The sequence below is a fragment of the Saccopteryx leptura genome, chromosome 6 (genome assembly GCF_036850995.1).
Source record: "Saccopteryx leptura isolate mSacLep1 chromosome 6, mSacLep1_pri_phased_curated, whole genome shotgun sequence".
Lineage (NCBI taxonomy): Eukaryota > Metazoa > Chordata > Mammalia > Chiroptera > Emballonuridae > Saccopteryx > Saccopteryx leptura.
The window spans coordinates 123,416,588-123,441,599 of record NC_089508.1 but is presented as its reverse complement, the minus strand read 5'-3'; positions in this window follow the sequence as shown (position 1 = coordinate 123,441,599).

The following is a 25,012-nucleotide window of genomic DNA, read 5'->3' as shown; positions in this document are numbered from 1 at the left end:
ACCCTCAGCTATCCCTCTGTGTCTAACCCACAGAGGACTTGTCCTGAACAAGAAGTCACCCATTATTCTGTGAGGCCGCTGAGATGTCTGGCCTTATTTGCTATTGCACCACAACTCAGCCTGCCCTGACTAATATGGTCCCTTGCAGAGGTCACCACACCAATCTTGTTCCCTACTTCCTCCAACCGTCTACATCACCGCCCCTTCCCACCCACCCCTTTCAAGCTGCCCTTCCTCCACTGTTTTCAAACCCACTGTCACCTCTCCCAGCCTGTCCATCTCCCCAGCTGGAGTAAAGGTTCTGGGTGCTAAAACAGGACTACATGCCCTGTGTCCTTCAGAGAACCAAGCACCAGCCATGAGTGACTAAGCCACCTAAAATCCCTTCTTGCTCTACTACATCCTAAGTTCAGGACCCATGTGGGGGAGGAGGAGAAAGCTATGACTGTGAAGACAGGAAATCACCCAAGTATTGTTCTAGGGCCGTTGCCTGAGGTTGTGTAAGGAAGCAAGGTGGGTGGGGGGCGGTTGGAAGATGGGGAGGAGAGGTCAACAAGATTTAAAAAGCCATAATAAGACCACAGCACAAACCCTGCAATTATGCTCCCAAATTTAATCAGAACGGCTTCCCACACTGGGCCTGTAACTATCTAACAGGCCCCGTCAGGTTCTGCCTACCAGGCCCATCACTTGAAACACGACGAGGCTCAGGGCAGGGTCTGCCTTCCAGCACCACCCACCCTGCCTGCCCGCAGCCAACCTATCCTACCATGACAGGCTCCCAGGGCTCAATGTGGCTTCCTCAGCCAGGGCCCAGAGAAGCTCCTCCCCCTCTCCTCACTCCGTCCGTCGTCCCATCACGTTTCCCTCTGTCACCCATACCTCCACTGCCCCAGACATGGGAACTTAACCATAGCCCTGGCTAGAAGCCGTGCCTCAGGCTCTCCCAGACATGGCCCTTTTCTAAGTCACACCCACAAACAGCTCTGGTCCCATTCTGAGATTTGAGATTGCCTGGAAGCTGAGAGTTTACCTTCAACTGGTGTTGAACTCCCCTAGCTCATGGAGACCAATACCTAGAGCTGGGGCGGTGAGTGCTCACCGATGAACCATCCTCTCCCTGCCTCCCAGCCTCCCTAGGGCAGAGTCAGGCCATGCAGGTAGGTCTGGGCAATGGGCTACAGTTTCAAGGTCAAAGTGAACAACTAGTACTTCCTCTGCATCTGTTTTTTCCCTGTCCTAGTGATCTTGAACTATGTGTATTTCAACCAGCATGCCTATAAGATGAATAAGGTGACCCAACCCATGTTGAACCTTCTGGGAGTGAAAAATCATTTACCATTGTGTCAAGCCACTAAAAAGCTAGGGTTCATTTGTTCCTGCACCACAGCCCAGCTGTCCTGACTAATACAAATCTGTCACCAAGAGATGAATGAAAACTTTCAAGTCACATCCAGAGAGATGGCACATCTAGTCAGGACACCTGCACTCCAGTTCTACAAATCTATCAAATCTATCTCTTTCAATCAATCACTGTGTAAATCAGGCATGTCTCTTAACTTCTCTGGGCTTCAGTTGCTTTATCACGTCCTGTGGCAGGGTTGGATGACATGGTGTCATTCACTAAAACAAAAAATATAGGAGGAGGACCAGGCTTGTCAGCAAAGACTTGAGTTTCATTTGGGACCTGTCAAGTGTGATGGGGCATTTGTAGACATAGAATAGGTCCAGAGCCAGAAAGCAGTGTGAGCCTGGAAGTGTACACTAGAGGTGATGGGTAAAGAGAGAAGTTGAAGTCTAGCTGGAGGAATAAATTTTCTGGGGGAAGAGAGTCAAACAAAAATATAAGAAAAGAATGCTCTTGGTCAAGATGAAGGCACTAGAGTCCAGACAGACCAAGTAACTGCCCAAGGTTACATAGTACATTTGTGTCAGAGGTGAAGCTAGAACCCAGAACTCTTGCCTCTGATTCCGAGGCTCCATCCATCTTTAGCACAGGGTGAGGTGAGGCTAGGAGGGCATGCTGGGGAAGTAATCACCCACATAGCTGTGGTCACTTCTGTGGGACCCAGTTTTCCCATCTGATGTTGACTATTACTGGATGGGGCTGTCCAATTTACAAACCTCCTTCACAAGAGTCATCTCATCTGGCTCTTGAAGTCTCCCTCTGCAGAAGGCATGGCATGCTGGCAGAGTAAGTCTCAGAGAGAGGCATGCCTGAGCCCACGACTCCATCCCCCGGCTCTATCGCCAGGTCCCCATCTCACTGCGCTCCCTCCCTGAGGACCATGAGCAGGGCCCCCTCTGCCCAGACACTAGAGCCAAAGACTAACTGCTGGCTGCAGGAAGCATGAGCCACCTTTTTTTCTTCGGGGGTCCAGAACTAAGTCACCCCAAATATGCCTCTGTGGTGATTAGATTGTTTTGAGCCAAAGGCAACTTTAGCTTCAGGTTCAGAAAAAATGCCTCTCCACTCCCCAGTCTTTAGCTGCCTAGAAGAATTTGAACTAGAATTCATTATAAATATCATCAGCAATCCTTTTCACACACCTGTACAGCAAGAGAAACTTTTACTTACTCAATATCTGCTCTTCTAATCACCCTGCAATGACCCTTGGAAGCCCCCCAGGTGCATGGCCTCATCCCTAACTCAGATGTTGTATATACCCAGATCCTCTTTTCTGTCTCTGAACCTCTCATGCATGCAGGGTCTCTGACTCTCTCATGTATTTGCAGTTCCAAATACATATGTATGTATTAAATTTGGTTATTTTTTCTTGCTAATCTGTGTCATGTCTATGAATCCTGAGGATACAGGAAATTTTGTTTCTTCCCTACATTTCCATTGTCTTTAATCCTTTTGTTTTACCACAGGGGATAAGCAGCCCACTGTATGAGCCTTAGGTCCGCTTTGCTCACTGGAAGTGACCATGTGTGTCCTGGAATTTGGTTGGTGAGCCTGGGACAGTGGGAAGATGATTGGAGATCACCTAGAGGGATAGTGTGATATTAGGGGTTTTTAACCTTCCTGGAGGGAGTAGGGGATAGCTCCAGGGTGTTATAATATTGTGATTTATGATAAGAAATTTATATTTGGCCTTGATCCCATTTCTGGCATGGCTCCTTAAAACTGTTGGAATTTCCTGTGAAGTTATTATGTTAATGAGATGACTTTTGGAAAGCATCTAGGTAAGCAAAGGATGAGGGCTGGTTGCCAGGGGACCCAACCTTGTGATTAGAGGGTTGAGGCTTTCATTCCCACCTCCTGACCTCAGAGATGAGAAAGGCTGGGGTTGAATCAATTACCAGTGGTCAATGATTTAATCTGTCGTGACTGTAATGAAGCCTCCAAAGAATCCCGGAGGACGATGCCCAGAGAGAGCACAGAAGTTCGATGTCCCTTCCCTCGTATCTTGTCCTGTTCATCTCTTCTATTTGACTGTCCCCGAGTTATATAATCTAGCAAGTAAAATGTTTCTCTGAGTTGTGTGAGTGGACCTAGCAAATTAGTCAAACCCAAGGGAGAGTCATTAGAACTTCCAATTTACAGTCATTTGGTCAGAAGCTCAGGTAACAAGACAGATTTGTGACTGGCGTCTGAAGTGGGGTGGGATGGGCAATTTTGTAGGACTGAGCACCTAACCTATGGGATCTGACACAATCCCCAAGCACAAGTGTCAGAATTGTGCTGAACTGTAGGCAACCAATATTGGAGAATTGCTCAATGTGGGTCAAGCCCCCATGTTGGAATTTGTGTCAGAATGAGGAGTGCTGGCCAAAGATATGCCATAGCCCAGGTAAGGGTAGTCGGGGCACAAACAGAAATGTAGGTTCTTAGTATTTCTGGGTTCTAGAGGGGACAACACAGAGGATTCAGGGCCTTTGGTCATCAGGGGCTGGGCTTTCTTACAAGAGCCTATTCTAGGAACAACCCAAAGAGAAGAATTCCGATCCATCTCACCCTTCCCATCCATTCATCCAACTGGTTAAAAGTACTTCCCAACCCCACCCTCACGAGGAGGGTGGAGATAGCAGGAGAGTGGAATTCCGAATTTCCACCTAGAAGACCCCAAATCAAGGCCTGACCCAACACTTTCTTGCTGTGTGGTCTTGAATTAGTTACTTGGGCTCTCTGAGCCTCATTTTCAAATTAGAGCTAATTATACCACTCAACTTTGCTATCTCCCAAGGTGGCTTTGAAAATTAAAATAGATCTTCTATGACAAAGTGGTTTGTAGGTTGTCAAGAAGATAAAATAGCACTTAATTCCTTGGGCACAAGGTAGGCAGTCATTAGTGCTGTTGGAGAGGCCCAGATAAGGGGCTAGGAGGGTAGGGGAGAGAGAGAGAAAGCATGTGCAGTTGGGACGGTGGGGAAGGCTAACGAGAAGAGAGGAGGCATTAAAATGAAAGGGTGGGCACAATTCACACCAACAGGCAGAAATGGCAGTGGAGGATATTTAGCAGAGAACAGGGTGAGCAAAGATATAGAGGCAAGAAGTACTAAGACAGTATCCAGTGCAGCATGCCATCAGGATTTGTAGGGACTATGGAGGTAACATCGCAAGTGTATCTGGGGAGGTGACAGAGTGTTGAGCACCAGGTAGAAGCACTTGAACTTCATTCAGTAGAGGTGTGTGAGTGTGTGTGAGAGAGTATGTGATTGTGTGTGCGTGTGTGAGTGTGTGTGCATGTACACGAGTGTGCATGAGTGTGTGCGTGTGTGTGCGTGTGTGTGCGTGAGTGTGTGTGTGGTAGTAGTAGTTCTCAGTGTGGTCCTTGGACCAGCAGCTACAGCTACACTTGTGAAGTTGTCAGAAATTCAAATTCTCACTTGAGCCCACCCCAGACCTACTGAAGAAGAAATCCAGGGTGGGGGGATAGCCCAGAAATCTGGGTTTTATCAAGCCCTCCAGGGGATGCTGACACCCATTCCCCCTGCCCCATCGGCTTCCATCTGCCACCATCAGAATTTTTGGGGAGCAGCTGTCTCCCAATCACTGACAGAAGCTGGTGTAGCCATTCCCAGGCTCCCTGGACCCTCAGATGGTGTGGCTCGGTGGATTTCACACTCTGTCCTGGCAGGATGGAACTGTGGAGCCACCGTGGACACTGTGGTGAGGATAGGAACTGTGGAGCCACCGTGGACACTGTGGTGAGGATAGGAACTGTGGAGCCACCGTGGACACTGTGGTGAGGATGGAACTGTGGAGCCACCGTGGACACTGTGGTGAGGATAGGAACTGTGGAGCCACCGTGGACACTGTGGTGAGGATGGAACTGTGGAGCCACCGTGGACACTGTGGTGAGGATAGGAACTGTGGAGCCACCGTGGACACTGTGGTGAGGATAGGAACAGCCAGTCGGATCAGGTGCCTTCCTTCCCTCCCGCTCTTCTTCACTTCCCCCCGGGGTTTCCTGGGACATTTCCCAAAGGAAGCACCAAGATCGTCTGTGTGTGCACGTGAGGATCTGTGTCTTCTGTATGTGTGTGATATTAGAGCTAGGGTTGAGGCAGGAATCGCTGGCTTCCTAAGCCAGGGAACAGCCAGCAGGGGGAGAGACCTGGGAGACCTGGAGACTAAACAGAAGGGAGGCAAATCAGTAAGACGCTGGCATGAGCAAGGTGATGACAGAGGGCTTAGAGAGGGAGGGAGGGAGGAGAAGGTATCCTCTCCTAATGCAAATTTCCAAGACTGGGTTGTGATTGCATACGGAGCATGAAATGCAGAGAAAGGCCAAGCATAACTCCAGAACCTTAAGAGCATTCCTATTTTGTTGACAAAGGAACTGAGGCCTGAGAGTTCAGCAGCTTTCCCCAGGCCAGGTCTCATAGCTAGTCCAAGACCTGATATCAAAGCCAGGCCTGCAGGCCAGTGCTGCTTATCTCCAGACCACATCAGGAACACAGCCTCCAGGACAGCTGGTTGCCCAGGGCCACAGCTGCTACATGGTGCTGCTTTGACTCTCATACCTCTGAAGAGTCTGGTGCTCTGTGGTCAGAGGAGGGGCAATTTCTCAAGGAACTGGCTTTCCCATACCCTCTTGGAGCTTAACTCCACCTTCAGAAATGACCAGGAGGCCCTGGCCAGTTGGCTCAGCAGTAAAGCATCAGCCCGGCCTGGGGATGTCCTGAGTTTGAATTCCGGTCAGGGCACACAGGAGAAGCAACCAACTGCATCTCCACCCCTCCCCTTCTCTTCTTTCTCTATATCTCTCTCTCCACCTCCCACAGCCATGCCTTGGTTGGGGCAAGTTGGCCCCAGGCGTTGAGGATGGTTCCATGGACTCACCTCAGGCACTAAAATAGCTCGGTTGCCAGGCAACAGAGCAACTTCGCCAGATGGGCAGAGCATTTGGGCAAGTCCACGGGGCTTGCCTGGTGATCCTGGTTGGGGCACATCAGGAGTCTGCCTCTCCGCCTCCCCACTTCTCACATAAGAAAAAATAAAAATGACCAGGAGAGTACGCGTACCAGGCAGCCCATGTTTGCCCCACAGTATGTCTGGGCTGCATGCATGTGTTGTCTTAATGCCTTGAGTTCCTCGCCTGTAACATGGGAAGAACAGCACTGCGCATTAAGCTCTTAGACTAGCACTCTTGTTGGTGTTGCCATTGTTCTTATTCTTGCCAGTTATGTTATCAAGTGTGAAAATAGTTGGCTACAAAAGCACTTAATAAAATGCTCTTGACTCTGTCACTTATCATATTTGTCACCCAGCTAACAGGTGGCAGAGCTGGGGTAGCCCGCCAGGCTTGGCTGGCAGACAGGCCAGGTGCTGAAGCCCCCAGGCTATCAAAGGATAACATAATTAAACACCCAAACAGTGGTGCAAAATGCTACCTAAAGATCTCATTTAAAATTTTTTAAAGTAAACTAAAAATAAAATACTTTCCTACCCTGATTTTTTTTAAAAAAAAAGCTTTCTCAAATCAAATAGCTAACATGATACTTATTAGTGAAAAACTAGAAGTATTCCAACAAAATCCGGAGAAAGGTAATGATCCCTAAAACACTGCCATTATCTAACACTGTTCTGTGAGCCCTGAAGATGCAAGAAGGTATGACAAGATAATAAGAGGTGTAACTGTTGGAAGGGAAGAGCTTCAGGATCTGGTGGTGTACAATAAGTCCTCACAATCGTCTCAATAGGCCCTGGGGACTGCTAGTTACCAAAACAATGTAAAAGGAAACCCATTTTACCGCAGGTTATTCGATAGAAACAAGAGTCAAGTTCCTGAGACATATTTCTGGTCACAAACACATCACCAAACTTCTAAAGACAGGTCCCAAAACACTTCTCATATTAAACACTGAAACAAATGTGAGCTTCCGATATGTTTAATAAAGATTAATAATAACAAGAGAATGATTTTCTAGCCTACTTACTCCAGGTCAGAGTCGCCAGTAGTCAGAGGCTCTCCTGGAGGCTCAGGACACCAGGGGGCCCCACCCCTGACAAGTCACCCTCCATCCCACGCAAGGCCATTCCCGCTCACCCATACTCGCTCAGACTTGTCACCTCACGGGCATAGCTTTGGGATGTGGGAGGTACCGGAGTGCCCAGAGAAAACCCATGCAGGCATGGGAAGACATGCAAACCCCTCAGACAGTGGCCCAGTGAGGAATAAAAAAATAAATAAATAATTTTTTCTCATCAATTTTGAATGAAATGACATTGTATAAGAACCTGTTGCAAATTGCCTGTTTTAAAAATGTTCTCAAAAAAGAAAATCTGGTAAAACTAATAATTACTCAAGTGTCTAAATATACAATAAGCACATATTATTCAAAAATATTACTTTTTGCATGTACCAACAAGAACCAGTAAGAATATAACATTTGAAAGATGAGATCCCATTCACAACAGCTACAAATATTGCAAATGTGAATTACTTTAACCATAAATGTTAGGACAACATAAAGAAAGGGAATATTTCAGAGATACTCAAATAGTGAGAGATACAGCATACTCCCCAAGTAAAATATTATTTTCTTTCTTCTTTTCTGAGTGAGTAGAAAGGAGATAGACAGACTACTGCATATACCCCAACCAGGATCCACTCGGCAACCCCTGTCTGGGGTTGATCCTCTGCCCATATAGGATCATGCTTGCAGCTGAGCTATTTTTAGTGCCTGAAGTGGAGGCTCCATGGAGCCATCCTCGGTGCTCAGGGCCCATGTGCTCAAACCAATCAGCCATGGCTGCAGGAAGGGAAGAGAGAGAGTGAAGGAGAAAAAAGGGTGAAGGGGAAGGATGGAGAAGCAGATGGACTGCTCTCCTGTGTGCCCTACCTGGGAATAGAACCCGGGACTTCTACATGCTGGGCTAACACTGTACTACTATACTAACTAGCCAGGGCCACGTTTAAAAGATATTATAATGTTATTCGTTCTTCTCCAAAATTGATATTATGTTTAATGTATGTTTTAAAAAAACATGTATCTAGGCCTTGATCAAGTTATTCTAAAGTCATAAATTAGTTAAGTTTCACTTGGGAAAATGAAGAGGCAAGACTTCCCAATTGGGAATTAAGTTTAACAAAGGGATACTTTCTCCTCAAAAAAATTCAATATACTGTAATACAAAGTTATAGTTACTATAAAACAGTATGATCATAGTGCAAGAATTACTAGAGAGGTCAAGGGAAAAAACATTCCTCAAAAGCAGGCCTTGGGACATAAATTTGCTGGTTACAGATTAGGTGGGAAGGAAACTTCTGATTAACTGGTGCTGGGGCACTTGGTTAACTAGTTAGGAAATAAAATTAAAAAGAAAAGAAAAGAAATTCAGATCTTTGCATCATTTTTGATGCCAAAATAAATTACAGAAGATAAAAGAGTAATGCATAAAAAGCAAAGCCATAAAAATCTAGAAGAAAATAAAGATAAATATTTATCAACTTTTATAGTAGGAACAAAAAAAAGTTCTATAAGCATAAGAATATGAAAGCAAAAAGATAAAGTAAAATTGAAATTGTCTGAACTCTCAGAAACATAAGAAACAAAAGTAAAAAGGCTTATCACAAATTTAAAAACACTTGTAATAAATAAAATAGGACAGATCTTATTATATCAAGATTTAATCAAATTAATAAAAAAACACCGCAAATACCCATGGAAAAGTGAGCTAAATATACATGGAAAACTCACAGGAGAAATGCAAATTAATGATTAAAAATTGCAACCAATTAAAAACTTACTATAATAATTTTTAAATCATGCTTAAACTTTTAAATTAGCAAAGTTTTTTTTTAAAGTCAAACTTTATGTGAACATGGATATGAATCCATACTCCGGAAAGCAATTTGGTGCCATATTTTCAGAACTCTAAAAGGAATTCTTTCACACAGCAAATTTCCTTTTAAGGATGTAATTGTCAGAATTTGTAGCAAAAATTTATATATGTAAAATTATGCTTGCCAGAGAACTATTTACAATAGCCAAATTTTGAAAACCACATAAATGGCTAACAACAAAATATTGTAGGAGATTGGTTTAATGATTTACAGTATAGTCACCCAATAGGATATTAGGTAGTCATTTTAAGTAATGGCTTTGAAGAATATTTAATAACATGTAAAAGAGAATGTGATCATATATTTGGTGAAAATTTCATTCATATATACAATAGGATTCAACTTTTCTATTAGTGTAAAACAAATACTTTAAGCATAATGAATTTTTTTATTGTTGCCATTCCCATCAGTATTTTTTATATTTTTAGCAATAAGAACACTTACAATATATATATTTTTAAGCATATAAGATTATGTACCCTAACCTGAAATCACCTGATAAGAAGAGCCTTTGACAGGCTCAAGGTCCTCCATGGTGTGTGTTGTTATTTTCACTACTGAACTTCTGGTGACATGACAAGTGTCTGGGAGAGAGCCTTCTGAGGTGTCACTCATATGCCATCAATAAACCCTGGCTTCCGGATCCTGCTGCATGCCGCACATGGCATGCGATCGACTGGGAACCATGATCACGGCTGAGAGGGCAACTGGCTTTACTTGGCCACCCCTCACTGTCTTCCTTCGGCCCCTGCTCCATGCTTGTTTGCTCCTCTCTATAGAGGTAACACTACTGCTGTTATCCCTGTCTTTTCAGGAAGAGATGCAGAGGTCTTCACACACACCCAGACACACACACACACACACACACACACACACACACACACACACACACGGCCCTTCCCTGCCTTCAGTGAACAGGCAGCACCAGCCAAATTCCAATTTCCTTAATAAGAGAGATGATTCCAGATGTCCAGTGACCCTCGTCCACCCCTCCTCCTGCCGTCCCACTGAGCTCCTTGCCCTGCCCTAGAATAGGTGGGTCTCTACCTGGCTGCCATCTTTGTCAGTTTACAAATGTGAAAGGGGAGACCAAGGTTGTAGCTTTGGTTCTGCTAGAAATTCAGTGGATGACCAGAGGCCAGCCACTTTCTCTCTCCGATTCTCAGCTTATCTGGAAAATGGACCAGTTGGAAGTGACCATCTCTGAGGCTCCTTCCAACACTACTATGCTGCTGGGCAAATTCTCAGGGAAGGTAGTGTTTGGCTCTCTGTGGTAGCTGGACAAGGGGCCCCCAGAGGTACACATCCAAGAATGTTTGTCACAGAAATGGCCATGGTACGGGATGTGTAGGTGACCTGGATGTCCCTCACTTGGAGAAAAGATAAGGAGAATGTAGTGGGCACATGTTTCAGAAGACTGTGGCAACTGGAAGCAAACACTCAATATACACAGAATAAGAAATAGCATTTTATGAAAGAGTAAGAAACAGCCCATAGCTAGATGCATCTGAGCAGTGTCTGTGGGAAAGAAGGCAGAGGCTTCTATTGTAAAATTCTGTCTTCGAATCACTTTTTTTGAGTCTTAGAAGCATGTTTGTTCACTTGTTTGCAAGACGCAAATCTGATCAAAATCTGTCCTGGTTCAACAAGAGAATCTGAAGTGACAACATGATACTACTGGACAGAAAACTTTTGAACTACTGTGGGGATGTCCCCTTGCATTCTGTCTTTGCTCCTTTGTTTCACAGCGAACTTGACCCAAACTCCTTTTGGAACTGCTTGAAAATGTGCCTGTTGTCCTTCCAGCTGCCCTGGCCACCTGCTCTAATAGTCACACGGCGCGTCTTCCCTTCTCTGTCCCAGAGAGCCCTCTCACAGGACCGAGACCAGCCTCATAAAGAGACATGTAAGCTGAGAACTTCAAGGCTCTCCTGAGATTTTACAAGAGGGAAGGGTGAAAGGACATGGAGGAGGTGGCAGGGGGCAGAAAAGGCAAACACAGCTGACTCCCCCTCAAGCACAAGGGAAACCCCTGGAAAGAAAGGCACACCCAGCCTTGCTGGCACGGGGTGGCCTCCAACACTGCCAGGGCTGCCGGCTCATAGATTCTGTATGCTAATGGACTTAAAGGTACCAGCCTCACTCATGAGTTAATGTTCCTTTAAAAGTAGCTTGGACAAGAACAGTAAAAGTGCTTTAAGAAGTCTCTGGTCAATAAGGGAAGAAAGTAAAAAAGGAAAAAGTTGTTCAAATAATGGCTGGAGCATTTGGGGAAGAACGTGCATATTTCTAGAAGTGGAATTACTAAGTCAAAAAGCATAAGCATCTGTAAAACATGTCTTACATGTTGTGCAGGTGCTTTGCCGAAGGATACAGTAATTCATATGCCATCAGCGGTGAGGGATATGCTGGTCTCACCACTAACTTGGCAACATTTGGCGGCATTGTTTTAAGATTGTTTTTTTGCTAGTTTGGTAGACAGGAAGTCAACCGTCTGCCCTCTCATTGTATTCCATTCAGCAAGATTTCAATGAGCTTGGCTTGTCCCAGGAAGTACAGAGATGGTGAAGTGGGGGTCCTCGCCCTGAGCTAGTGGGCACTCTAGCCCAGGGGACAAGGCCCAGGGATTAAGTGCAGCTGGGAAGCATAACAATGCACAGTGTCAGGATAAGAACAGTCAAGGCCAGGAACCCACAGGCCAGGGATGGCTCAAGTCAAACCCTGCTCATGACCTCCCCTGCCAAATCCGGGGCTCCAAGGCTCCAGGAAGTTTTCATGAGCCTCTGTCTACCCAGTACACAGGCTTGAATTTCTCCAAAGGGGTCAGCTTCCCAAGCTCCAGCTCACCAACATGTGCCCTGGAGGCACCATCTGGGAGAGAAATCAGCCCTCCCTCAAGCCCCTCCCTAATTCTGGAGACCGTCAGGAGCCAGGAGAGGGGCCACAGAGAGCACCAGGCTGGGAGCCATGGAGTTGCCCGTTCAGAGCCAGGAGAGGGGCCACAGAGAGCACCAGGCTGGGAGCCATGGAGTTGCCCTTGTAGTCTTAGCTCTGCCACTAGGTAGTCTGCATGGCCCCGGCAGGCCCTTCCCTTTCTCCGAGTTTCAGGTCAATTTCTTACAGAATGGGGGACATGTCTAATACTTTCTGCCCTCCTCTTTGAGAAAGAAAGCTTTGTTCTCAAAGAAATCATTCCTATAAGTGACAATCCATTCAGTCCCAGATCCAAGGTTAACAGACAGTCCCTGTCTCCCTCCTAAACCAAGGAAGGCAGTTTCTGAGGGGAAAGACCACAAAGAAGGCTTTGCTAAGAAACAGTGTCTACAAAGAACAAGCTGAAGACAAAAAGACCTGGTCACTGTTGATCACTTACCGGGAGGACTCCACCAGCGTTATCTTTGATCCCAGCCTGAACACAGCCCTTCTTAACCGTATTTTGCAGATAAGGCAACAGAGGCTCTGGGATGAAATGACCCACCCAAGACCCCACAAGCAGAAACTGGCAAATGAGTTGCTAACTCAGCTCATCTGACCCCAATGGCTGTGCTCTTTTCTGAGCAAACAGACCCAGTCAGGCACTCTGGGGCTGAATCCAGCCCACGAACATATGTCACTTGGCCTGAGGGAGGTTTTTGGAAATGTTTACAGAAGTCCAACTTCTAGTTTGGAAAGTCGGGAGATGGTGACATGGAGCTCATGTTCCAACAATGAACTGGAGCTGCATGGTGGCCCAGCCCTTGGGACCAGCCACTGGTCAACCTGGCTCCTCTCCGACTCACTGCAGTCCACCTGCTGGGCCCTCCTGGCACTGCAGCAGCTGTGATCCCAGCCTGGGGGAACTGTCCTGACCCGGCACCCCAGCATGGGGAGAAGCCGGAGAATGAAGACAAAAGAAGTACTCTTCCAGCTACAGCTTTGAGCTTTCTCCCTCCTCCTCCTCTTCCGCCTCCTTCCCTTCTTCTTCTCCCGCTACCCCCACCCCTAACCACTCTTCTTTCCCTCTTTCTCCTCTCTAACCTCGCCCCTCCTAGCTCACCGCTCAACTCCTAGGTACACTTTCTGTACACACATACACAGCCCACACTCCCATTTCCATCCAGAGTGTTCTAATCTCCCCGCAGGAGATGGCAAAACTTGCAGTAAAAGCTCTTGTTGCCTCTGGCATCCAGGCAGGGGCCTGCTGGCGGGGGAGGGGACACAGGTTTGGGGGAGACCCAGCTTCCATGCAGCTGTCCTGAGCATCTCCCCTCACCATGCCAGTGCTCCTGGGGCACCTGCTCTGATGAGTGAGTTGTGCAGAGACCCAGGGGCACCAGCTGAATATCCTTGCTAAGACTTTTTTCCCCAGTTATGCTGGGAAGTCTTAGAGGGACCTGTGAGGTGGCCCCACATCAGTGCTTGGGCCCCTTGGCTGTATGCACAGAAGCCGTGAGAGAGGCCTAGCACTTGCCAGGAGAGTTGAACGTTATGGGATGGTCATCTGAGCCCTGCTCTCTAATTTCAGGAAAGCCGGGATTAGCAAAACCACTCTCCTCCCATGAGCAGGTTGAAGAGCACCAGGCCTGGGGCTGGACCAGCCGGGGATTTAGCCCAGAGCGCTACCATATAACACCTGGGTGGCCTTGAGCAGGCCTCCCGCTCAGTCTTCATCTGCGAAATAGAGCAGCTCAGAAAGCTAATTTGTAAAGCCACATTTCTATGTAAAACTCCCAACCTGCACACATACTCATGCCTGGGAGGAGGAGGGAAGTCTCAGACTTTTCTCTGAAGAAAGGAAGGGGTGCGGCTTGGTGGGAGTTCTTGGGCCTGGGCGTGCGTTAGCTTCACTTGGTGGGACACCCCTGAGTTAGACAAGCCTTGGAGGGTCTGTCTGCCCAAGGGGAATGAAAGGCATCGTAATTTTTCCCCATTAGAATTTATGGAATGGGTTTTCACTTAATGGCTTCTCATTTAGTTATTCAGCGGAGGACCAGTGTGTTATTCCAGTCTCGGAACAGAGGAGCAAAGGAACTGACCAAGGTAAAAATAATCGCCATCCCCAAGTGACTTCCTATGATGCCAGAGCCTCACATATATTTTGTCATTGTAACCTTCCAAAAACCACACTCTGGACCCACAGAGAGATGGTACAGGCGTCAGAGCTGGTTCTGTGGGTGAGAAAACCTAGGCACAGGGCAATCTGATAGCCTGCAAGGTGACTGGGTTAGCCAGGGGCAGAGCTAGGGTTTGGAACAGGGTCTCCCTCCCACTCCCAACAAAGCCTCTTTCCTCATCCCCTCTGATGTCTGGACTGAGAAGATTCCTTCCTGCTCCTTATCCTGTCCCCTGAAAAGAGGTCACACAGCTGATGGCCCATGGACCGGGCTTTCTGGACTCACTCTTTGGGATTTGTTGGAAGGAGTCCTCAGGATTAAGGACCACTGGAGACCAAGTAAAACGAAGTATAATTGTGTTCCATTCAACTAAAGAGGCAGCACATGGCGGAACGCAGAGCTGGGGCAGGGAGATGGGCTGCTGGGACAGCGCGGCACATGAAGGTGCCGACCCTCCAGAACGCTGTTTCTTCAGCGCCAGGTGGTGCTGGTAATGTCCACCCCACCCAGTCCATGCAGGAGTGATGAAGGAACGTAGGAGCAGTTCTGGATAAACCAGAGGAAATTGTACAGAAAGCCAGATTTCCTCCAGAAGATTCCAGAAGGCCCAGAAAATGTTTATCAAGTTACACAATTTTGTTTTTATATTTGTCACAGACTCCTGACTAGTATTCGACATGCTCTTTGACAGTGATTGAATCTATGGTCACTGACATAAACTTGTTTGGTTTGTCAAGGAAACTAAAACAATTGTTCCAGATGACATTGTGTTTCCCTGTCAGTGCTGAACTACTGGCATGCCTTTTGTCATCAGAATCAGAAAGAGCAACTTCCTGGAGAAGGTGCCCGTCTATTCAGGTCGTTGGTGCCAGCTTTAAAGGGCAACTTGGTGTGGTGGTCTTAACCACTTTTGAGGGCATTTTCTTTCTTCAAAGATGTTTCCCTATTATTCAAAATGGATCCCCAGCATTTGTCAGAGTAATAAAATATAGTATATAAAACAACTTATAGCCCTGGCTGGTTGGCTCAGAGGTAGAGTGTTGGCCCAGCATGTGGAAGTTCCAGGTTCAATATCCGGTCAGGGCACACAGGAGAAGTGATCATTTGCTTCTCCACCCCTCCCCCTCCCCTTCTCCCTCTCTCTCTCTTTCTCTCTTCTCCTCCCACGGCCATGGCCTGAATGAGCAAGTTGGCCCCAGGTGCTGAGAATGGCTCCAAGGCCTCACCTCAGGTGCTAAAAATAGCTCAGTTGCTCAGCAACGGAGCAGTGGCCCCAGGTGGGCAAAGCATTAGCCCCCAATAGGGCTTGCCAGGTGGATCTCAGTTGGAGTGCATTCAGGAGTCTGTCTCTCTGCCTCCCTACTTCTCACTTGATAAAAATAAATAAATAAAAATAAATAAAATAGCTTATAATTCATTACATGAATCTATTTTACATGTACAATAAGGTATTCTGAAAAAGAAATTGATTCATGGTAAAAAATGGTTACATAGTGTTATGTAAAAAGTTTATTTTAGGTAAAATTCTAAAAATCATTCAGTATGTACAAATTTCAAGCAAGTTTGACTTAGTGGTATTCCCTTCAGGACCCATTTCAAGGAGAGAATTCTTGTTACCCAACAAATTAATTGTCAATCCACATGAAACAATATTCTATAAGGACTTACACTGAGGGGCAACTGGACAGACACAGGCTTTAGATAAGCTTGTATCGCATTCATTCTCCCAAGTCAGTTAAATATTCCTCCTGCAATATCAGGAGGCAGTCAGTCTCTTAGAAACCTTCTCTCCTTGATTTTTGAAACAGCAAACACCAGTGCTGCCGTGGGCGAGCGACCACATTACAAATAAACCAAGCATGAAGTACTAGCTCCTAGTCCCTCTTAAAGTTTTGAGGAAAAAAAGATGTTAATTATACACAGGGTCCACCATCATGATCCTCTGCTTATGATCAACCAAGACTATCTAGTCCGTTATATTCTAGGCAAGGGAGTTACTTTGAAAGAAAAGGGCCAAGGCAGAGGCCATGCAGTGTTTGTGTTCTGGCCTGTGCTCTGGGCACTGGTTTGTGTATGGAAGTCCCCAGCAGCTTGGGAGAATGATTTCCCTCAGGAAGGGAGCACTGACTCCAGATCATATTCTGTGGCTCTGTCTCTCATTAGCTGTGTGAGCTTGGGCAAGTTGCTCACCCTCTCTGTGCCTCATTTCCCTGATTTATAAAATAAGGAAAACAAGCTGACAGTTTTATTGGGGCTCCAGTTTCTGTGCTCTGGTGGGTCTAGTAGGGCAAAGTGTTGGCCAACTTTTTCTGTCTCAGGCCCAATGGTGAATTTTTTTCTCAACATTGAGAGCCATACACACAGTCTTGGTTGCAACTACTCAACTCCGCTGTTATAGTACAAAGCAGCCATAGACAATGTGCACATCAAGACTGTGACTGTGTCCCAATAAGACTTGACATAACTAGGCAGTTAGCTGGATGTGGCCTGCAGGCTATAGACTGCTGACCCCTGGTCTAGAGAGTGTCAGAGACAGAACAAGGGAAGCGGCAATAAGAGCAGACAGCACAGGTGACAGAGGAGACATGAAAGTTCTGAGCGCTTGGAAAGAAAACTGAGGAGGCAAAAGAACCAGTGGGTTCCCTGCACAGCGTGCTGGTGGCCCCTTGCCATATCCCGGCCCTCCCAGCCCAGCATGCCCCCCTCCTCCCAGCCTATTTCTCAGGTTCCAACTTCTAAGGGCCTCTCCCATCCCAACCACACCCTTGACGGAGTCAGGACCCGGTGTGGTGTTCGGTGGGGATCAGGGCAGATAGCCTGAATGTAAAATGTCTGGTAGAAATACCGTCGTCCAAAAACTGCGTCGGGACCAAGGTTCCAGACCCACCTCTGCTGCGAACTTTTACTGTGTGATCTCATGGGTAGGGTCACTGAGGAGCTGCAGCCCAGCTCCTTCCCTACACTACAGGCTGGAGTTTGCCCATAGGGCACCACAAGATGAGTGTGGGGACAGGAGAACCATGCTCAGCCCATGCTGGGCCCCTCCCTGCTCCCGCACCCCGAACATTTCCCCAGTGCTGGGTCCCCTCCAGCTCCCACCAGCACCCCACCCTTCATCCTCTTATGCATCATAGTTTCCCATGGCCAGAGGGTCTCTGAGGTCATTAGTTAATCCTCTTATTTTTCAAATGAGGAATCTGTGGCCCAGAGAGGGGGAGGGACTTCGCCCAGTCTTCATATGTAGCTGTCTTGACTGATGGCCTGTGCCCTGTCTCTGTCCCTACCTCTGAGGAAGCCACACCCCCAGTCTCTGCTGAATGCAAACCACAGGAACTCTGTGGGCCCAGGCAGGGCTATCGCTGGCACAAACATTGCCTTTGTGAGAATTATAAAAAAAGGACCGGGAGTGACGTCATAGAGATGACGCCATGAGGAGTGCGACAGACAAATCTCCCCAAAATTTCAACAAGTTCATCAACCAGAGACAGAAAAATCTATCCTTGGAGCATCCGGGAGTTCCACACACTGAAGGTGAAGTTAGGATCGAGCGAAAAATTGACTAAATATATGATCAACCCTGAAGGAAATAAGTCGGACAAAGGAACACTCTGCCTTCCTCACTAGCCTGAGCAAACGCTGCTTTCACTTGGAGCTGAGAGTCGGGAGGAGCTAGGGGTGTGGAGGAGGCTAGGCTGCGGCACGGACGTTCATTCAAGCCAAGGAAAGAGTGTGCCTGTGGTGAATCAGCCCACGTGAGCAACAGCCCGCACGCCACCAGCAACCACCTGCGCCCCGCAAGCAACCACCTGTGCCAGGAGCAGCAGCTGCCAGCGGCGGGCGGGGAGTGCGCCAAAGCGAATTTCCCTACGCCCGAGCTTCTCTAGGTGGGCGGGGCACCTCACCCAGCCATTCAAGCTAACAATCAAGCCTCGGGGGAGGGGTGCACAGGCAGCTTGCAGTCCTTTATGTAGCAGTTTGGTGGATCCAATCCCTGAAATTATCAATAGCTTAACCCACAGGCTACTCACCTCCCAACTGACCTACATGGCTCTAATTGACAAGATCTCTCTCAGTTCAGCGATCCAAGATAAGAGGCGTGATATTTTTTAGTGCCTCTTGCTAAAGGGGTGGGGGTAACTTCTGATTGGCAGAGCTTTCATACTCAGGGATATATGCTAAAAAGAGGGACTTGGCAGATGTTAAGACCTCCTGTACTGTAGGCAGTGACTAGGGCATCTTCTTCCCAGCCAATACAGGTTACAAAGTGCAAAAAGCCTGGGGACAGTGGTCCCACAGAGTGCTAGGCGTGCTGAACAGGCCTGGAGGCTCATAGAAAGTCACCTTGAGAGCAATTGGCTCCCAGCCCCAGCTGATTACGCTGGCGGCTCTGACTGCCAGAGCCTTACCCAGAGCCCTGCATTGAGTGGGGATAGAGTGGGGATTTGCCAGCTCTTTGAGCCTCTTACTCCCCAGGCAGAGGCAGTGGCAGCCTCATAGCTGGATCATCAGGCTGCTAATTCAGGAAGGAGAAACTAGGGGAGAGGCTCCGGGAAAACGGACTCTCTCATTGTCGGAGCCTGCAAACGCTAACAAGCCTTGACTACCAACGAAGCCAAATATATGACATTGCCGTAGAGTCTCATCAACTGCAAATCCCTACCTAAGTGTGCCACAGGGGCAGAGCCTGGGGTACAGAGTCACCGACCAGGAAGAGGGAGAGGAAAGAAAAAGGAAGAAGAAGTTAACCTCTCAAAATCAAGAAAAATCCATAGACTTTATCATTTGTTCCACTATTTTTTGTTTCTTTCATCTTCTTGCCTTTATTATTATTATTTCTATTTCCTCCACCTTGGTCCTTTTATTCTCTGCCTGTCTTACTCTTTCCTTTTCTTGAACTACACTACCCATAAGTGTTACATTTTATTTCTTTTCTTCTTCCTTACTCTCCATGAGGTTACACTCCAAAACCCTTAACTCTCTCTCTCTCTCTTTTTGTTTTTTTCTTTTTTCTTCCTTTCCTTTTTCCCTTTTTCTTATTTCTCCCTTTCTATTAGTTTCTTCTTTTCTCCTTTTACTTTTCCTCTCGTTCAATCCTCAATCACGAACAAATTATTTAATTTGGGACTCAAGTTGCTTTTTTTTTGTAGCATTTTGGGTGCTTTTTACTTCGCTTTTTAACTCATTAGCATCCCTCCCAACCCAAGATCCCCATTCTATTCAGTCTTTGCTCCACTCAATACAATAGTTTTTCTTTTTTTTTTTCCTTTTTCCTGTTTCCCTCTTATCCCTCTCATTATAACTCTTAGTCAACCATCACTTACAAGCAAATCATTTTATACTTGACCCAAATTTTTTCCTTTTTTGCATTTTGTGGGTCCCTACTTCCTTTTTTGCCCCTTGAACACTTCTCCCCAACTCAGGCCCTCTGTTATAGGGAGTTTTTGTTCCACTTAGCATAATATAATTCACAATTCATCACGATATTTTATTTTGTATTTTTCTGAAGTTGGAAACAGGGAGGCAGTCAGACAGATTCCCACATGCACCACGAGGGGGCGATGCTCTGCCCATCTGGGGCATCGCTCTACCGCAATCAGAGCAATTCTAGCACCTGAGGCAGAGGCCACAGAGCCATCCTCAGCACCCGGGCAAACTTTGCTCCAATGGAGCCTTGGCTGTGGGAGGGGAAGAGAGAGACAGAGAAGAAGGAGAGCGGGAAGGGTGGAGAAGCAGATGGGTGCTTCTCCTGTGTGCCCTGGCCAGGAATTGAACCCGGGTCTCCCGCACACCAGGCCGATGCTCTACCACAGAGCTAACCAGCCAGGGCTCATCACAATATTTTCTTAAGGAGGAGGGTGGAGGAGGGGAAGACAAGAAAGAAAAGAGGAGGGAAAGGGGAGGGAAATAATAAATTATTATTGGGGGTATTTTTTCCAAAAATTTTTTTCCATTTTTTTAATTTTTTTTTACTTTTTATTCTTTATTAATTCTCATTAGTGCTATCAACAAAACCACCCTCAGATGCCATTAAGAAAAAGGAAATCAAATATCATGGCTACAAAAGATAAAGAAGTAACACAGATAGATGTGGGAAAATCTATGGAGAAAAAATTTAATATATTGGAAACCTTGGAGCTAAATGACAGAGAACTTAAAATAGAAATCCTAAAAATACTCAGAGATATACAAGAAAACACAGAAAGGCAATTTAGGGAGCTCAACAAACACAAAGAATATATTACCAAGGAAATTGAAACTATAAAAACAAATCAAACAGAGATGAAAAACTCAATTCATGAACTGAAAAATGAGATAATAAGCTTAGCTAATAGAACAGGACAGATAGAAGGTAGGATTAGTGACATAGAAGACAAGCAACTTTAGGCACAACAGAGAGAAGAAGAAAGAGACTCAAAAATTTAAAAAAATGAGAAAGCCCTACAGGAATTGTCTGACTCCATCAAAAAGAATATCATAAGAATAATAGGTATATCAGAGGGAGAAGAGAGAGAAAATGGAATGGAGAATATATTCAAACAAATAATAGACGAGAACTTCCCAAGCCTGTGGAAAGAACTAAAGCCTCAAATTCAAGAAGCAAACAGAACTCCGAGTTTTCTTAACCATAACAAACCTACTCCAAGACACATCATAATGAAAATGGCATAAACCAATGACAAAGAAAAAATTCTCAAGGCAGCCAGGGAAAAGAAGAATACAACATATAAAGGAAGGCCTATTAGATTATCATCAGATTTTTCAGCAGAAACTCTACAAGCTAGAAGAGAGTGGATCCCAATATTTAAAGCCCTGAAAGAGAGGAACTTCCAGCCAAGAATACTATACCCATCCAAGCTATCCTTCAAGTACAAAGGAGAAATAAAAATGTTCACAAATACAGAAAAGATGAGGGAATTTATCATCAGAAAACCCCCACTCCAGGAAATACTAAAGGGGGTTTTCCAACCAGATTCAAAGAACAAAACAAAACAAAACCACAAGTAATAGCTCCACCAAGAACACAATAAAACCAAATTAAACTGTGACAACAAAAGCAAAAAAAAGGGGGGAAGAGGATGGAGATTAACAGTAGCAAAGGACAGTGATGTGCAGAAACACTCATAAGATAGGGTACTACAATGAATATAGTAGGTACCCTTTTCATTACTTAATGGTAACCACCCTTGAAAAAACCACCACAGAAGCATATGACTTAAAAAAGGTAGCAACAGAGGAAAGAAGTATGGAATACAAACAAACAAAAACAAATAATAGGAAAACAAAAGAGAAGAATCAAACAAGATACAAAACTAACAGAAAGCAATTTATAAAATGGCAATAGGGAACCCACAAGTGTCAATAATTACACTAAATATAAATGGATTAAACTCACCAATAAATAGACACAGAGTAGCAGAATGGATTAAAAAAGAAAATCCAACTGTATGCTGCCTACAAGAAACACATCTAAGCAACAAGGATAAAAACAAATTCAAAGTGAAAGGCTGGAAAACAATAATCCAAGCAAATAACATCCAAAGAAAAGCAGGTGTAGCAATACTCATATCTAAAAATGCTGACTACAATACAGAAAAAGTACTCAGAGAAAAAAATGGTCATTTCATAATAATTAAGGGGACGATGAAACAAGAAGACATAACAATCCTTAATATATATGCATCAAACCAAGGAGCACCAAAATATATAAGACAGCTACTTACTGACCTAAAAACAAAAATTGACAAAAATACAATCATACTTGGAGACCTCAATACACCGCTGATGGCTCTAGATCGGTCATCCAAACAGAGAATCAATAAAGATATATTGGCCATAAACAAAACACTAGAGCACCTGGATATGAGAGACATCTACAGGACACTTCATCCCAAAGCGACAGAGTATACATTTTTCTCTAGTGTACATGAAACATTCTCAAGAATTGACCATATGTTGGGCCACAAAAATAACATCAGCAAATTCAGAAAAATTGAATTGTACCAAGCATATTTTCTGATCTTAAAGCCTTGAAACTAGAATTCAACTGCAAAAAAGAGGGAAAAAACCCCACAAAAATGTGGAAAGTAAACAACATACTTTTAAAAAATGAATGGGTCAAAGAAGAAATAAGTGCAGAGATCAAAAGATATATACAGACAAATGAAAATGACAATACGACATATCAGAATCTCTGGGATGCAGCAAAAGCAATAATAAGAGGGAAGTTCATATCACTTCAGGCCTATATGAACAAACAAGATAGAGCCCAAGTGAACCACTTAACTTCACACCTTAAGGAACTAGAGAAAGAAGAACAAAGACAACCCAAAACCAGCTGAAGAAAGGAAATAAAAATCAGAGCAGAAATAAATGAAATAGAGAACAGAAAAACTATAGAAAAAAATTAATAAAACAAGAAGCTGGTTCTTTGAAAAAATCAACAAAATTGACAAACCCTTGGCAAGACTCACCAAGGAAAAAAGAGAAAGGACTCATATAAACAAAATCCAAAATGAAAGAGGAGAAATTACCACAGACATCATAGATATACAAAGAATTATTGTAGAATACTACAAAAAACTATATGCCACCAAATTTAACAATCTAGAAGAAATGGAGAAATTTCTAGAACAACACAACCTTCCTAGACTGAGTCAAGAAGAAGCAGAAAGCCTAAACAGACCAATTAGCAGGGAGGAAATAGAAAAAACTATTAAAAACCTCCCCAAAAATAAAAGTCTAGGCCAAGACGGTTACACTAGTGAACTCTATCAAACATTCAAAGAAGATTTGGTTCCTATTCTACTCAAAGTCTTCCAAAAAATTGAAGAAGAAGCAATACTTCCAAACACATTTTATGAGGCCAACATAACCCTCATACCGAAACCTGGCAAGGACAGCACAAAAAAAGAAAACTACAGACCAATATCTCTAATGAATACAGATGCTAAAATACTAAACAGAATACTGGCAAATCAAATACAACAACATATTAAAAAAATAATACATCATGATCAAATGGGATTCATCCAGAATCTCAAGGATGGTTCAACATACATAAAACGGTTAATGTAATACACCATATCAACAAAACAAAGAACAAAAACCACATGATCTTATCAATAGATGCAGAAAAAGCATTCGATAAAATACAACACAACTTTATGTTTAAGACACTCAACAAAATGGGTATAGAAGGAAAATATCTCAACATGATAAAGGCCATATATGATAAACCATCAGCCAACACCATATTAAATGGCATAAAACTAAGAACTTTCCACCTTAAATCAGGAACAAGACAGGGTTGTCCACTCTCTCCACTCTTATTTAACGTGGTGCTAGAAGTTCTGGCCAGAGCAATCAGACAAGAGAAAGAAATAAAAGGCATCCATGTCGGAAAAGAAGAAGTAAAGGTATCACTTTTTGCAGATGATATGATCCTGTACATCGAAAACCCCAAAGACTCCACAAAAAGATTACTAGAAACAATAAACCAATACAGTAAGGTCGCAGGATACAAAATTAACATACAAAAGTCCATAGCCTTTCTATATACCAACAATGAAATATTAGAAAACGAACTCAAAAAAATAATCCCCTTCACGATTGCAACAACAACAAAAAATACCTAGGAATAAACATAACAAAGAATGTAAAGGACCTATATAACGAAAACTACAAAGCATTGTTAAGGGAAATCGAAAAAGATACAATGAGATGGAAAAATATTCCTTGTTCATGGATAGGAAGAATAAATATAATTAAAATGGCCATATTACCCAAAGCAATTTATAAATTTAATGCAATTCCCATCAAAATTCCTATGACATTCTTTTTTTTTTTTTTTTTTTTTTTTTTTTTTCCAGAGAGAGAGAAGGATAGACAGGGACAGATAGACAGGAACGGAGAGAGATGAGAAGCATCAATCATTAGTTTTTCATTGCGCGTTGCAACACCTTAGTTGTTCATTGATTGCTTTCTCATATGTGCCTTGACTGCGGGCCTTCAGCAGACTGAGTAACCCCTTGCTGGAGCCAGCAACCTTGGGTTCAAGCTGGTGAACTTTTTGCTCAAACCGGACGAGCCCGCGCTCAATCTGGCGACCTCAGGGTCTTGAACCTGGGTCCTCTGCATCCCAGTCCAATGCTCTATCTACTGCGCCACTGCCTGGTCAGGCTTCTATGACATTCTTTAAAGAAATGGAACAAAAAAATCATCAGATTTATATGGAACTATAAAAAACCCTGAATAGCCAAAGCAATCCTAAGGAAAAAGAATGAAGCTGGGGGCATTATAATACCTAACTTCAAACTATATTATAGGGCCACGACAATCAAAACAGCATGGTATTGGCAGAAAAATAGACACTCAGACCAATGGAACAGAATAAAAAGTCCAGAAATAAAACCACATATATATGGTCAAATAATTTTTGATAAAGGGGTCAACAACACACAATGGAGAAAAGAAAGCCTCTTCAACAAATGGTGCTGGGGAAACTGGAAATCTACATGCAAAAGAATGAAACTTGACTACAGTTTGTCCCCTTGTACTAAAATTAACTCAAAATGGATCAAAGACCTAAATATAAGACCTGAAACAATAAAGTACATAGAA